The 17,391-nt window shown below is 35.3% G+C and overlaps 1 protein-coding gene across 4 annotated transcripts in view; it reads right to left on the bottom strand.

Moving 5' to 3' along the window:
• ADAMTSL1 (ADAMTS like 1) overlaps positions 1–17,391 on the bottom strand; it is an 862,240-nt gene that overhangs the window by 416,386 nt on the left and 428,463 nt on the right. The gene's annotated exons all lie outside the window — the stretch shown is intronic.

Genomic DNA, 17,391 nt, shown 5'->3' with positions numbered 1-17,391 from the left:
CCCTATAGAAAAACTGTAAAGCAGATGTTATCAGTTCCCAATTTCAGCCCCATCCCTCCTCTTAGCACTTTCAGTAGTGTTTTTTTTTTTTTTTGTGAGGAAGATCAGCCCTGAGCTAACATCCATGCTAATCCTCCTCTTTTTGCTGAGGAAGACCAGCTCTGAGCTAACATCTATTGCCAATCCTCCTCCTCCTTTTTTTTTCCCCCCAAAGCCCCAGCACATAGTTGCATGTCATAGTTGCATATCCTTCTAGTTGCTGTATGTGGGCCGCGGCCTCAGCATGGCCGGAGAAGCGGTGCATTGTGCGGGCCGGGGATCCGAACCCGGGCCGCCAGTAGCGGAGTGCGCGCACTTAACTGCTAAGCCACAGGGCTGGCCCCTTTCAGTGGTGTTTTTAAAGGTTGCAATCCTTCTTTTAATAGTTAAGCCTTGTTTTCAAACAGTTGCTAACTAATATCCAAATCATCCGTGGTCAACCAAACACTTTCTGAGGGGTTATTTTGATAAGAGGTCGTCGGAAGACCAAGGCATAATCTTTGCATGATGGCGAATGATGGAATTGCAAATACCATGATTGTGTGAAAGAGTGTAGTGAGTAGGAAAGGGATGGCTCCAGAACACCTCACAAAACCTCAAGACTCTGCTTGAAAACAGGCCCACCCTGGCCAGACATGAGACTCGGTAGGTGCGTCTGAATGGCTCAACAAAAGCCATCACCAGAAAGACGATCTAAAGCACCTTTCTAGACCGCAAGTGAGTGAATCATCTTAGTTCTTTAAAATAAACAGGACAATGTGGGTAGGGCTCTCCTCCCCTCGTATATGCTTGCTGTTTTGATTCTTCTATTTTTCTGACTTGAAGTTTCATTGTTCAGTACCATCAAATACCATCATTTCTGTGCAAGCTTTCCCAGAGAATTACCTACCCACAGTAATTGTTTCATTTTTCTTGTTATTGTTATCTCAAGCTTATTAAAGTTACGTCTTGATTTATGGTAACATATGCTCATTGTTGCTCCATGAGGCTATGACTGCTCTCACAGGGACTGTATAAGACTCATCTTTCCAGGCACTTAGCCTCGGGTATTCACTGAAGGAGTTGCTGGGCGTTGCACGAATTTTCTTGCAGCATGAGTTCAACAGGGCAATTGTTCTCAGCCTCATTTGCTTGGGCTTTGATTGGCTGAGAGGTCATCAGAGAGTCTTAGAAATGGAAGGTCATTAATAGCTCAGCTTCTTGTTCACTCCCTTGCCGTTAAGCAAGGCCATATCTAAAACATCCCAGACCGAGGGAAATTAATCTTATTTTAGAAGACATTCAGAGATACCAATGAAGTAATAATTTCTTTGAGGTTTAAATTTAGCATATCTTTGAATAAGTAGCTCAAATGTTCTCATGTTGAGTTCCATTTTTGCCCTTTACTCAGAAGCATTATCAACATACCAAAACTGTACCCATTAGCCTGTGGGATAACAACTTGGAGGATAAAGGCTATTAAAGGATATGTTTATCTTAGCCTTATACTGGAAAACTGAGGATACAAAATTAAGGACTGAAGATATGTATACATTTTAAATCTTGAAATTCTTTTAAAAGGCTATGGAAAGCATCCCACATTGCAAATAAGACATGGATTTCTTTCTTATTTTGCAAGAAGATTTGGTTTCAACATCCAGCCTTCTGTAATGCAACTCAGGCAAACGTGCCTATCCCTCCCTCTGACCTCCAAGAGCACATCTCTGTACTTCACATAAGGCATAATGCCATTTTTATCTTGTTTTATAAATGTTTCTTATTTTGCCAATTGGGACTATATTGTCCTCAAGGAACTGCATCCCTCTAAGTGCCTAGTACAGTGCTTCACCTCTAACAGGTTCTCATTAAGGTTTGTTGAATGAATAAATAATGTATTCATGTGAGCTATTTCTCCCTCAAATGACACAGAAAGAGGGAGATTGAGTGCATATGTTTACATGTTTAATTATTAACAGGAGTGGAGGTGAGGATCTAAGGGGGTATCAATCAGACCAGAAACTACAGGGTAATCAATTCTTTGTTGGCATCTCTTAAAATGCACATTTCCTACACAGGTGACCTATGCCATACAACAAATTTAAAGCCCTCTTTCCTAGGTTCTGGTTAATTTATGATTTTTTCCAGTATTATCTAAAACATATATAGAAGGAAAATCCAGTTTAAATTGTCCAGAAAGTAATTTCTCTCTCTGAAGCAATAAACCATTTTTAGGCTCAAAGCCAGGTTAGTTCCTACACATGTAATCCCTTGGGGCCTTTAGGTCACTAGCAAAAGGACTTGGAAAATTTAATTAAAGAGATTTCCAGAAAGGGGAAAGAAATTAAAGAAATTGGCCACCACCGCATGAAGGAGTTTTTATGTCCTATACAAAGGTCTTACACACAGGACACACCAAAGTCTAGAAGGCACAAGTAGGATCTTCCAGAAGATTCTACAATGAACACTATGTAATAACCCAGTGCTATTATCAACCCTTAGACTATTAGGGGGCAAGTCATTTGGACACTCAATAGCATTTAAGTATTATCTGTTCTGTTCAAGACACTGACGTAAATGTTAGGGATACAAAAAGAAGCAGGATAAAGTCTTTATCCACAAGGAGGTTATCTTTAGGGAAGGGAAGACAAACAAGAAAGCAACCAGTTACCAAACGATATGATAAGGGCTGTGATAGAGGCTATACCAGACGCTGCGGGAACAGAGAGGACGGAAGATCTGTATCCTTTGATGAACACCCAGGAAGGCTTCCCAGGGGATGCCTCAGTTGTCTTTCACTAAGACCAGTCAAGGAAAGATAATCTTTGTAGTAGGGGAATATGGGAAATGGCACAGAGGAACAAGGGGGCACATTGCATGTGAGGTACAAGCAGCCGGAGTAGCTGGGGCACAGTGTACACGCGGATGAGAAATGAGGTTCAGGAAATCAGGGCAAGAGCATGGCTTATATTACTAAAAAGAGGGATGATAAAGAAACCACATCAATACCACAAAAAGGATGTGTCTGAATGCCTGAAACATGGCTTGACGTTATTCAGAGAAAAGTTGATGTATATTTCCTGATCTAGAAGAGGGGCATTCAGTGAAGTGTGTGAAGAACTCACAGGAGATACTAAAGAATCAGATTAGAGAGACAGAGAGAGACGGTGTTGATATGACGAAAATTTTAGGAACCTCACCAAAACTCAGAAAATGACAAATACATTAAATATACTCTCCAAAGGTTAAGGCTGCTTGTGTGTGTATAAGATCGCTTTCAATAGCCAGAATATACTGCACTTTTAAAAGAAAACCACCAGGGAGAGTTTACAGGCGATCAGAGAGAAATGAAGTGGCGATGAGCCGGATGCAGTTATAAGTCGTCAATTTTATGACCTTGTTTAACACATATAGGCAGGATGACATTTAAATGGCTACCATTATTATACTCAGTTCTGTACCATAAAGCTCTCACCAGCTCCAGCATTCAGCTAATTAATACTAAAATTACTCTGCTAGTATTATGTAGCAAATTATGATAAAAGAAATATCTTGCAAATATTACATTCTTAAATCCTTGACCATTTATAATAGTCTACTTTCATAGTAAAGTAATGCCCCATTGGTAAATAGAATATTGCATTTAAGTAACTGTGCCATACTTGTAATAGCTACCATATATTGAACACCTATTTTACTACACACTTCACTCGTATTATTACAAAATTCTTACAAGTTATTATCATTCTACTCTTAAAGGTGAGAAAACCAGCTCTGAAAGTTTAGGAAAGTTGTCCAATAGCTAGTAAGTGGTAAAGCCAGGATTTCAACCTAGGACTGCAAAGTTCATGCTCTTTCTGTTATCAATGGCAGTCGGTACTCTTAATATTAAATGTGTCTAAATAAAATATCTACAGCCATGTTTCCCACCCCACCCAGCCAAAAGGTGGTTGGGAACTGGAGAAGGGGCCAGGGAAGGAATTCAGTGATGTGTGACCTCTCTCTCTGTATTTCTTCTTCCAAGAGCTCATCTTTTTGTAAGGTTTCAACTTTCAGCTCAGCCAATGAGGTCCCAGTCCCCAGTCTGACCTCTCTTTCAACATCTGCTTACTCTCCGGTCCTCACCTCCTGGGGCCATTCTTTCTCCCTTGATCTAGATAGACATTAATAATTATGCCCAGTACATTTTACAGAACCCAGACACAACTTTAAATTTTCACTCAACCCAGAGCTCCAGGCGGCCATTACCACTCATTTAGAGTTGGCGTTCGAGATGAGAGTTGTTTGTTTTTTCCTGTATCTAGATCTTTCTTTTGAAGCACTGTAAGGAATGCACCATCATAAGTAATTCAAAAGGGCTTCATTCCTCCATTCATTCAGCAAACTCTAAAGAAATTTCTGTGTACTGGGTGCTGAATGCAACATCCTCTCTCCAACCCTCTTGCACTTAAGCAGACTTAATATGTCTGCTACTATCAATGATACCAGCAAAGAGCATGGAAAGAATATACACCAAATAACACAGGTGAGTGGATGAAGCTCCCCCGTGCTTTCCTAGTTCCTCACATAGGCATGCCCAAAGGTCAGAGGTCCTGACAGCCTGAGAGGAAGAAGAAACCCACCAAGTCAGAGAAACTCAGAGCTGAGTCTACCCTATCACTATATAAGTAATTCCTTGCCCGACCCTCATACTTCTAATGCTAATCCTGAGTCTACAGTGGTCTGGTCATGGTCAGTACAACACTCTAGTTCAAGTCCTTATCACCTCACATATAGATAACTGTAAGAGACTCCTCTCTCCAGTTCATCTTGGAATTGTCATAGGTTAGGCACTCAATATTTATTAAATGAATGAATGCATGGACATACAGTCAGATGATTAGCCTTGAAACACCACTTCTGTGATGTCAGTTTCTTGCCCCCAAACTAATGGTTTCTAGCAAGGAGTTCCATTTTTTTCACTTGGAATTTAAGTCTCAAAAATCTTGATCCAATGTACTCATGATATTCCATCTACTGTTCCTCTTCAGTTCTCAGTTCCAATGAGGATGGTTTTTTTTACTATCCTCTCTAACTCCTCTTCCTGCTCTCTGCACCTCCACTTACACATAGACGGACATCATGCTGATACTTGCCACCTTGCCTTCAATAATAAAGACCAGCCACCCACACACCCTGGGAAGTTCTATAGGTGCCTCCCTGCATGCTGCATTTGTTATCCGTTTGGGGAGGTAAATAGAAATGTTATTGCATCATTCTTTGAATCATGCATATATCTTATAGTAAGCATAGCTGTGGTATTAATCATTTATTTTTAATAACAGCTTTATTGAGGTATATTGACATATACATTTTTAAAATGTACAATTAGGTAATTATTTTTGCTATAGTTGTGTATTTATAAACAAAGATGTTTGCAATACATTGTTGCATTATAAGATTATAAAATAACCTACACTTTATAATACCATTTATTTTGTAAAAAATGTGCGTACCATATATGAGGGGAAAACCTATTAATAGTGGTTACCTCTAAGTGTTGGATTTTAGTTATTTTTTAATTTAAATTTTAAAAAACTTACATTTTGAATTATCATCAGTGAAAATGACTTTTTGTTTTACAGTTCTATGAATTTTAACATATGTATAAATTTATATAGCCAGCATCACATTAAGGATACAGAACAGTTTAGTCATCCCCCAAAACGGTCCCTCGTGCTACGTATTTATAGTCAATCTCTACCCCTACTCCTAACCCCTGGTAACCACTGATCTGTTCTCCAACACTATAATTTTGTTTTCCTTAGGAATGTCAAATAAATGGGATCTTATAGTATGTAACTTTTGAGACTAGCTTCTTTAACTCAGCATAATGCCTTTGGTGTCTGTCAAAGTTGTTGCATGGATTAGTGGTTTGTCTCTTTTTATTGCTGAGTAGTATTCCATGGTACAGATGTACCATAGTTTATCTGTTCCTATGTTGAATGTGTCTTGGGCAATTTTGGGCACTTATAAATAGAGCTACCATAAATATTCCTGTATAGGTTTTTGTGCAAATGTAAGTTTATATTTCTTTAGAGTAAATACCCAGCAGTAGGACTGCTAGGTTATACGGTAAGTGTATTTATAAAAGCAACATATTTTAATTTTGATTAAGTCCAGTTTATCAATCTTTTTTTTTTTTTAAATATATTGTGCTTTGGTATCATGTATAAGAACTCTTTGCCTAATCCTAGGTCACAAGGATTTTCTCCTATATTTTCTTTTAAAAGTTTTATAGTTTTACATTTACACTTAGATATATGATACATTTTGAGTTAATTTTTGTGTAAGGCATAAGGTTTAGGTTGAGATTTTTTTTTTTTTTTTTTTGGATATGTGTCCAGTTTTTTCAACAGAATATGTTGAAAAGACTATTCTTTCTCCATTAAATTGCTTTTCAATTTTGTCAAAAATCAATTGGCCATATTTGTATGGGTCTATTTCTGGACTCTGTATCCAGTTCTATTGATCTATGTGTCTCTCTTTGCCAATACCACACTGTCTTGATTAATGCAGCTTTATAGTAAGATTAAAACCAGGTAATACAATTCTTCCAACTTTACTTCTTTTCCAAATTGTTTTAGCTGTTCTAATTCCTCTGCCTTTCCACATACATTTTAAAATCAGCTTGTCCATATATTCAAGGAATCTTCCTTGGATTATGACTGAAATTGCAAAAAATCTATAGATCAATTTGGGGAGAATTAAAAGTTTTCCTATGTTAAATATTTCAGTCCATGAACAAAGTATGTCTCTCTGTCTATTTAGGTCTTACTTGAGTTCTTTCATCAGCATTTTTTAGTTTTTAGCAAATAGATAGAGTACATATTTTGTTAGAGTTAGCCCTATTTCATCCCTATTTTAAAAAATATTATTGGTTTTTAATTTCAATTTCCAATGCTACATGGCTAGTATATAGAAATACTATTAATTTTTCTGTGATCATCTTGTATCCTGTGACTTTGCTAAGCTCGCTTAAACTCCTAGGAGTTTTTTGGTAGATTCTTTGGGATTTTCTACATAGATGATTATAATTGTGTTTTCTGCAAATAGAGATAGTTTATTGCTTCTTCTCTAGAAATATGCTTTTTAATTTCTTTTTCTTGCTTTATTGCACTGGCTAGGATTGCCAGTACAATGCTGAATAAGAGTGGTGAGAATGGACATCTCTGCCTTGTTCCCAATGTTAGGGAAAAAGCATTCAGCCTTTCACATTGAGTAGGATATTACCTGTAGGTTTTTTTGTAGATGCCCTTTACCAGGTAGAAGTTTCATTTTATTTCTAGTTTGCTGAGAGATTCTATCATAAATGGATATTGAATTTTGTTAAATGCTTTTCCTGCATCAATTGATAATCTTTATTCTTTAAGCTATTAAGGTGGCGGATTGCACTGAACAATTTTTTGAAAAAAAGTAATGAACCAGTCTTGCATTTCCAGGATAAGCTGTACTTGGTTGTATTGTATTATTTTTTTCTATATTGCTGAGTTTGACTTGGTAATATTTTGTGGAAGATTTTTGTGTTCTCCAGTGTTCTTTTTTATTTTACTATCTTTTCTGGTTTTGGTATCAAGTTCATTCTGACTTCATAAATGAATTGAGAAGTTTTCTTGTGTAAAATTGGTGTTTTTTCTTCTTAAAATGTTTGGTAGAAGATTCCAGTTAAAACTTCTGGTCCTGGAGATTCCTTTTTTGACAGTATTTTAACTACATATTCCATTTCTTTAATAGTTACAGGACGACTCAGGTTATCTGTTTCATCTTGGGTGAGTTTTGATTGTTTATGGTTTTCTAGGAAATGTTCATTTCATCTCTGTTGTTGAATTTAGATGAGCAGAGTTGTTTGTAGCGTTCCCCTATCCTTTTAATTTCTGTACAGTGTGTAGTAATATCTCCTTTATCATTCTGCTATAGTAATTTAACTCTTCTCTCTTTTTTCTTTGTCAAGATTGTCAGATGTTTATCCATTTTATTTTTAAAGAACCACTGTTCATTTTTACTGATTTTCTCTATTGTTTTTGTTTTCAACTTAAATTAATTTCTGCTCTAATCTTTATTATTTCCTTTCTTCTGCTTGCTTTAGGTCTCATTTAGTCTTAATTTACTAGCTTTTAGTTTAAAGTGGAATCTGAGGTCATTAATTTGAGACCTTTTTTCTTTTCTAACATATGCATTTTGTGCTATAAATTTTTCCTCCCAAGTAATGCTTTAGTGTGTCATCCCACAAATTTTATTATGTTGTGTTTTCATTTTCATTCAGTTTAAAATACTTTGTAATTTCTCTTGATTTCTTCTTTGATCCATGGCTTGCTAAGCAATGGTTATTTCATTTCCAAACATTGTGAAAATTCTGCAGAGATCTTTTTTTATTCATTTCTAATCTATTTCCATGCTAATTAGAAAACATATTTTGTGTGACTTGAATCTTTTTACATTTATTGAGACTTGTTTTATGGCCTGGAAGATGGTCTATCTTGATAATCATTTCATCTACATTTGAAAAGAATGTGTATTCTGATGAAGTATTCTGTAAGTGTCAAGTAAGTCAAGTTAGTTGATTCCGTTGTTCAAAGTCTTCTATATCTTACTGAATTTCTGTCTACTGGTTCTATCAATTATTGAGGGAAAGGTATTTAAATCTCTGACTGTAATTTTGAATTTGTCTCTATCTCCTATAGTTTTACACAGTTTTTGCTTCATGCATTTTGAAGATCTTTTTTAATTACATGCATTATTAGGATTATTATGTCCTCCTAATGAATTGACTTCGTTATCATTAAGAAATGACATTCTTTATTCCTGGTGATATTCCTTGTTGTGAAATCTATTTTGTTTGATATTTATATATCCACTCTAGCTTTCTTTTGGTTAATGTTAGAATGGTATATCCTTTTATACCCTTTTACCTTAAACCTATTTGTGTCTTTATATTTAAAGTGTATTTTTTGTAGGCAGCATATGGTTGGGTCATGCTTTTTTAATCCAATTTGACAATCTCTGCCTTTCAATTGGTATGTTTAGACTTTTTATGTTTAATATGATTATGATTAGTTTTAATTTTATAATCTTCCTATTTATGTTGGCCTCATCAGTTCTTTTTTCTCTTTTTCTCATTTTTTCTGCCTCCTTTTTGATTAAGTGAGTATTTTTCATAATTCTACTTCATCTCTTTTGTTGGCTTATTAGCTATAAATCTATTTATTTTAATGGTTGCTTTAGGGTTTGTAATATACATCTTTAACTTCTCAGTTAATTTTCAAAAGATATCACACTAGTTCTTATGTAGTATAAGAACTTTACAGTCATATACTCTCATTTCTTGCTTCCTGACTTTTGTGCTATTGTTGACATATAATTTACTTTTATCTATGTTATAACCCCCACACTACACTTTTCGTTTAGTCAATTATCTTTTATAGACATTTAAATATTAAGAGAAATTATTTTGTATTTACCCAGGTAGTTACCATTTCTACTACTCTTCATTCTTTTGTGCAGTTTCATATTTCCATTTGGTGTAATTTTTATTCTTCTCCATTTCCTTTAACATTTCTTGTAGTATGGGCCTGCTACTGATGCATTATTTCAGCTTTTGTATCTGAAAAAGCTTTTCTTCACCTACATTTGTGAATGATATTCTGCTGGGTATGGAGATCAAGATTAACACATTTTTAAAATTTTAGTACTTTAAAAATATTGCTCTGTTATCTTCTTGTATACGTCACTTCCAATGAGAAATCTACTATCATATTTACCTTTGTTCCTCGGTACAAAATATGTCATTTTCTCTGGCTGCATTTAAGATTTAAGATTTTCTGTTTATCTCTGGTTTGAATAATTTGATTATGTTGTGTCTTGGTGTAGCTTCCTTCATGATTTTTATGCTTGGGGTTTGTTGAGATTCTTGGATATGTGGTTTTTTGTGGGTTTTTTTAAACTCAAATTTGGAAAATTTCTGGTCATTATTTCTTCAAACAGTATTTTCTCTCCACCCCTGTCTCATCTTCAGGAACTCAAATTACATGTATATTAGGCCACTTGAAGTTGTTTCACAGTCAACTGATGTTTTATCTTTTTAATTTTTAAATTCTGTTATCTCTCGGTATTTCATTTTGTATCTTTCTATTAGTATATCTTTGAGTTGACTAAAGTTTTCTTCTGCAATATCTAATCTGTTACTAATACCATCCAGGGGATCTTTTATCTTGGATATTATAGTTTTTCTTTTTAGAAGTTTTATTTGGTTCTTTTTTTATATCTTCTATGTCTCCACTTCACTTTTTGAACACATGAAATACAATTATAAAAACTGTTTTAATGTCTTTGTCTGCTAATTCTAACATTTGTGTCAATTCTGGGTTGGTTTTGACTGATTGATTTTGCTCCTTTTTTATGGGTTGGTATTTTCCTCCTTCTTTTCACAGCTGCTCATTTTTGATTGGATGCCAGACACTGTGAATTTTACCTTATTGAGTACTGGAAATTTTTGTATTTATGTAAACATTCTTAAGCTTTGTTTTGGGTTGCAATTAAGTTACTTGGAGTCAGTTTGATCCTTCTGGGTGTTGCTTTCGAGATTTGTTAGTCAGAACCAGAGCTGTGCTTAGACTAGGGCTAATTATTCCCCATTACTGAGGTAAGACTTTCCCAGTACTCTACCCAAAGCCCTGTAAATTGTGAGATTTTCCAGTTTGGCTTCTGGGAATAGGCATTATTTACCACTCTGTATGAGTGCCGAGCGTTCTTTTCTGTAACCCTCGCAGGGTGTTTTTTTCCTGCCAATGAGTAGTTTTCTCACATGCATGTATTAATCATTACTTCGCTGGATACTCAGAGGGGACCCTCTGCAGGTCTCTGGGGTTCTTTCTCTGTGCAGTTTTCTCTTTGTTCGTACTCTGTCCTGTGAACTAAGTCTTAGGCTTCCCAACTCAAAGATCATTTTCTCGATTCAGGGAGCATGCTAGGGTTTTGCCCAGGTTCCTACTCCCTGCTCCACAGCCTGGAAGCTCTCTCAATGAGGTAAGCCGGAGCAAATGCAGGGCTCATCTAATTTATTTACCATCATTGAGAGGTCACTTTTCTTCATTATCTGATATCCAATGTCTTGAATACTGTTATTTCATATATTTTGTCTGTTTTGGGGTTATTTCAGGCATGAGAGAAAATCTGCCTCTGTTACTCCATCATGGCCAGAAGGGAAAGCCCTTATTTCTTTTTAAAAATGCTTAATAGTAGCTGTTTATGTTGAAAAAATACACAAATAAATTAATCTATTATCTGAATATAATGAAGAAATTCTTATTTTATCTAAAGGTTATGTTTCCACTACAGTTAACTCTTTAGAACCAATCAACAGGGAGAACATTCTATATATTCCAGATGTCGATAAATGCATTAATCAGCATATTTTAGGTGACATCTCAGATTTAGTTCCTTTGAAGTATAAACCTCTTTTGAAGAATTAGAATTTAAAACTGATGAAGTGACAGAATTTTATGATACGGGCTTTAGGGACTTTATTGTACTCAGATTTGAATAGTCAACTGCTGAGAAAATATCTTTTGTAGAACCAACTAAAAATACCTCCTGTACCCAACACTCATTGCCCTTGATCAACTGGCAACTCCTTTTGCTTTTTTGCCACTCACTGTAATGTTCTAACAATTTAGATTCTGTAATTTTTAAAGATTTAGTAGTGTAGACAGAATCGTGCCATTTTTTTTTTCTACCAGATTCTGAAAAAGAGAAAATTTAGCCAGGATATCATACTGTGGCCAATCTTCTATTTAAAAGCTCTGTTGGAAATCCCATAAACATGTCTTGAATAATTCTGCCATGATGGAAAGCAAGAAAAATGGGATGGGAAGTTGTGTGAGGAAAGAGACTTTACAACCAATACTTTGAAGCCACAACAATTCAACAATAAAAGGGAATGAAGAGTTAGGCTCTGGGGTAATTGAAACTTTTTCTTCCATCTTTCCCTCACTTAAAAAAAGAAATCATGAGTCAATACATCGTACCAGATGTGCTGAGATAACTCTCCCAATAGAAAACACCTAAAAATGCTATGGAAAATATTGAAACTTACTTCTTTTCTTTAAATCACAATTGAGCTGGTGGTAAACTAAAGAAATGGAGTCAGTAAACATATTTTCACAAAGAAACCTCCATCTTGAGAAGGTTTACAAGGTAAATACGCCAAACACTTAAAGAACAGATAATTCTACTCTTATACAAATTCTTTCAGAGTATAGAAAAAGAGAAATCACTCTTTAAATTTTCTGTAAGACTACTGAAATTATAGCAAAACAAGACAAGGCAGCGTGTGTGTGTGTGTGTGTGTGTGTGTGTGTGTGTGTGTATGTAAAAGACCAATCTCACTCTTGGACATAGATGCAAAAAATCATACACAAAATATTAACCAATCTTACCCAATAAAGGAACCAAAGCTTCTTGGAGAAATGGCTAATTTCACATCTGGTGAAGGAAATAAATAAACTTAGCCTGGGAAATCTTGTATCAGGAAAAAAAAAGAGGCTGAATGGAATCATGTCAAAAGGGAACAAGATAAAATGTGAAGGGGCTCCCACTGGCCTAATATGGGACAATTTGAGAATAAAAACAATAACTATATTGGACTGAAACACACCAAAAATATAAAATCCAGAAATCCATAATGACTAAAAATACCAACACAAAACAAAACTACCTCGTTGGTCATCAATGGTGGTGGCTAAGACAAAAACTCATAGTCTGAAAATTGATAAATAAAAGGAAGAAATGAAGCATTTATTCTGACTTGCCTGTATGGTCTCTATTTCATTGTACCTAAAAGGTTGATGACAGAAAGTTCTATGAAAAAGAATTTAGTTAACAAATGCAAAATTAATGATAGAATTGGATCATCATTATTTTACAACCCCTACTAAAATAATACATGTGGGAAATAATCATGGATAGATGCTAAAACGATTAGGTAAAGGATGATAGGATACTTTATAATGGAGGAATTAGGCTGACCCCACCTGAGTCCACTGACTAATCTTAACACCACTGAGTGTGGGACAATCAGATATTTTGTACCTCACAGTGTGATACAATAGGAAGGAGACAGCACCACCTATGAAATATTCCTGCCTAAAAAATTTAACCTAAATTCAATAAGGCTTCTAGATCTGAATTTCAGTTAACAGGAAAAGTGGGGACCAGAAGAGTGAGTGAAATGACACCATGAAGAAGCAATCTGCCAAATACAGAGTGTAGAACATTCTAGGACAAATAACCTAGTTTCCCCAACAAATCAATATCATGAAGAAAAGGGAGTGTGAGGGGGACTAAAGAAACATAATTACCATATGCAATTTGCAATGTATGGATCTCATTTAGATAATGATTTGGAGGGGAACAAAATAATATAAAAACGTACCTTTGAGACTCTACTGGCACTAAATATAAAACAGGTACTAGATTATATTAAAGAATTTCCATCAATTCTGTTGGATGCAATATTAGAATGGTTGTTATATATTTTAACAATACCTTATTGGTAAATGATGCATGTTGAAATATTTATGGGTGAAATGATACTATGTCTGGGATTTACCTTTAAATAATCCATCCTAAAAAACAGATTTGGATTGACAGAGCGATAGATAAAGCAAGAATAGCAAAATGTTGATAAGTTTTGAAGCTAGGTGATGATAACATTAGGATGTATTTTACTATTCTCTCTCTTTTAGTGTGTATTTGAAAATTCTGATAATACATCCAAAAATTATAAAAATATAATGTATTATAATCAATTGAATTGATTAAAAAATTTTAAGTTCTGTTTAACATTAGAAAATCTACCAATGCTAATTTAATACATGAATAAATGAAAAGATTCAGGTATCTCATTAGATCCAGGAATTATCATTTAATAAATTCAACAGCCATTCATGATAAAATACTTGACTGGGGATAGAAGGAAAATTGTTTAACGTAATAAAGGGCAGCCTCAAAACTGTACATTAGCCATCAAACTCATCATTGAAATATTAAAAGTATTGCATTTGAACTCAAGAAGAAGACAAGGATACCTGTTATCAGTACTCTGTTATAATGTATGTTTTAGCTAGTACAATTTGAAAAGAGTAGAAGAAGCAAGATACAGGAATTGGAAAGAAAGAAAAAAATTCTCATTATTTATATGTGTATGTTATCTCTGTCTCTTAGAAAACCCCAAAATTGGCCACCAGAGTACTGAGAGTACTGGAAAAAAATACGTTTGGACTATTGGGAATATTTACAATATTGGGAATATTGCAGAGAAATGGCAAAAAAAAAAATTTAACCCTATATCATAAACATCGTTTGATTAAATGTAAATCTACAGATTAATTTTTAATGGCTGATATACAGATGGAAGTAACTGATTAGACGTGCAATTTTTTTTATTAGGTTTGTGAGATTTTAGGCAAGTTCCTCATTTCTCTGGCTCTTAGTTTTCTCATCTGTAAAATAAATTTATGATTACCTGATCATCAGGATCCCTTATAACTCTAACTTCATGTGATCTTAATTAATTAAATCTTAATCTTCAGTTAAATTAAATCTTAATCAGATCTTAAATTTAAAAATGTGTGTTTCGGGGCTGGCCTGGTGGCATAGTAGCTAAGTGCGCATGCTCCGCTTCCGCAGCCCGAGGGTTCTCAGGGTTCGCAGGTTCAGATCCGGGGCGCGCACTGACGCACCGCTTGTCAAGCCATGCTGTGGTGGCATCCCATATAAAGTAGAGGAAGATGGCATGGATGTTAGCCCAGGGCCAATCTTCCTCAGCAAAAAGAGGAGGATTGGCAATGGATGTTAGCTCAGGGCTGATCTTCCTCACAAAAATAAATAAATAAATAAATTTTTAAAAATGTATGTTTCATGTCTATTATAGCAAACCTGTAGTACTCCTATGAAAAGTGTTTTATCCCTCATTTAAAGTTATTATATGTGATCCTTTATTATATTTTACTCATGAAAGTTTTAGGTCCGGTTTGCACAATTAGTTATAAGCTGCATCGTGGTAGAATGTTGTCTTCCAAATCCTCATTTCCTCTTATGCCTAGCCAATTGCCCAACCTCCGATGCCCAATAAATGCTGTTGAAATAAAATTAAAATGCTTTGCAGATGGTAATGGGGATAATTGTGATATTAGGAAGTTGAAAGGTGGGAACATGAGGTTGCATACCTAGGAAAGAATTGAACACAATTATATTTCAATAATTAGTTTTATAATTTTTTCTTTAGTGTCAGCTTCCTCCCTTAGACTGTAAGTTCTATAGTGGCAGGGACCATGGTCACCTTGCCCACGTTGTGTCACCAGGACCTAGTGCAGTGACTGGCACAGAGTAGATGCTCAGTAAACTTCTTCAATGAAAGAACGTACGGCTATTCACCCCAGTTTTAACGTAAAGAAAATTACCTATGTTTCTAGAATTTATTTTTCAGCCATATCCTGTGATAAGCAACTCACATTTTAATTGATAAAACCACCAAGATGTATTTTGTAGGCACTCAATAAAATTTTCTAAATTAATTATGTAGATATATATGCTATATATATATGTAAAACACAAAAACATGTTTCTGTCTTTTCTATTTGAACTGAAATGTTCCCTATAATAGTTCTGTCTTCCCTAATTACAAGCCTATATAGTTCCCTTTTTTCATAGCCTAGCTACTGGAAATAAAGAATCAACATTCCCTAACACTTTTGACACCTTGATCATTCTTCTCTAAGATGACCCCCATTCTTCTCTTCCTGTTCTTAGCCTAAGGGGAGCACATACATACGTACTATTTCAACTTTCTGACTTCCTAGTCACACCTCAAAACACTGCAATAATGCTTTCATGACTATCTCAACATTGATCCTAAGGTTAGGAAGGATCTCTGAGTTTTTAAGTCCAGTGGATAGATTTAAGCCTTTTTCCTGCTTAATCTCTCAGCTGTATTTGACACTGTTGCCTCCCTTCTTCTTAAAATCCTCTCCTCCATTAATTTCTAAAACATTGCTTTTCTCTGGTTTTCCATTTACGTCTCTGGCTGCTACTTCTCATTCTGTGTCATGGGTTTCTCATCTTTTATCCCTCCGAAACCATCCTTAGCTCTCATCTCCTCTAATTCTATCCTGGAGGCAATTGCTTCCTATATGAGGAAACTCCTAAATCCATCTTTCCAGCTCAGCTCTCTTCCCTCAGCTCTAGATTATAAATGTGCTATGTTCCCTCATGCCTTTGTGTCTCTGCGCACATTCTCTTTCTTCTCCCTGGATCAATTCCCACTGTTGGCTCTTTTGGCAAAATTTTACTCATCCTTCAAGTTATCCCAAATGCTTACCTCCTCTGTGAAGCTCTCCTCCACTCCCCGAGGCAGGTTTGAGTTTTTCCTCTGCTCTTCCTGTGCTTTGTATACACTTTAATTAAAGCAATTATCTCATTGTTTAAATGAATACGGCCTCTACTGGATGGCAGGGTGCCGCAGAGATGGGTTTCAATTTCCATTTTTATAGTCCCAGTATCTAGGACAATGCTTGGTACCCGGTAAGAACTCAATAAATATGTTTGTTGGGTGAATAAATAAATCTAATGTTGTTGTTTTAAATCTGCTTTTCACATTCACTCTCAAATTCAATCCTCACAGCTTCTCTGAGAAGTAAATATTATTATGACTCCTATTTTGCAAATGAGGAAAAACAAAACTTCCCCATGAGTACACATTTATTAAAGGCCAGACTAAGGGCATGAACCCAAACCTTCACTCTGTCTCTAGGGTTCTAGGCACTGTATTTGGGCAAAATACAATTGAGCAGCTTGAGTAGAATGCAACAGATACTAATGTGAACAACTTCAATTATTTGAATCAGTTCAAGGCTATTAATTATTAGAAACAGATGAGTAATTTTCCAGTAAAGAAGGAAAAGCTCCTTATAACAATGAGCCATACCATTTTACTTTTACTTTGATGAGCAATTTCTTTGAACAGGGTGTTCTTCACCAAAGGCTGCATGATCTCTCTCCTCATCATGCTTTCAGAAATGGAAAATGGGATTGCTCTTTAGACCTAAACCTTCACGAGTTGGTGAAGAAAAGATGTGCTTGGGGGGAATATCTAAAATGTGATTGGATCGTTTTCAGTCTGCAGGTCTTGCCAATTTGATAATGGATATATAATTTGTTCAAGATTTAACATTCCCAACAAGAGCTAAACAACCAGCTTTAAAGATATTTATGATAAATTAGTTGGGTAACTTCTCTGTAACTTTCTCTACTTATAATCCTTTAGAGAAAGCAGAAACATTT

The sequence above is a fragment of the Ceratotherium simum genome, chromosome 20 (assembly GCF_057802395.1).
Source record: "Ceratotherium simum simum isolate JZ-2026a chromosome 20, ASM5780239v1, whole genome shotgun sequence".
Taxonomy (NCBI): domain Eukaryota; kingdom Metazoa; phylum Chordata; class Mammalia; order Perissodactyla; family Rhinocerotidae; genus Ceratotherium; species Ceratotherium simum.
Note: the sequence above shows the minus strand (reverse complement) of the source record. Positions and strands in the feature narration are given on the sequence as shown.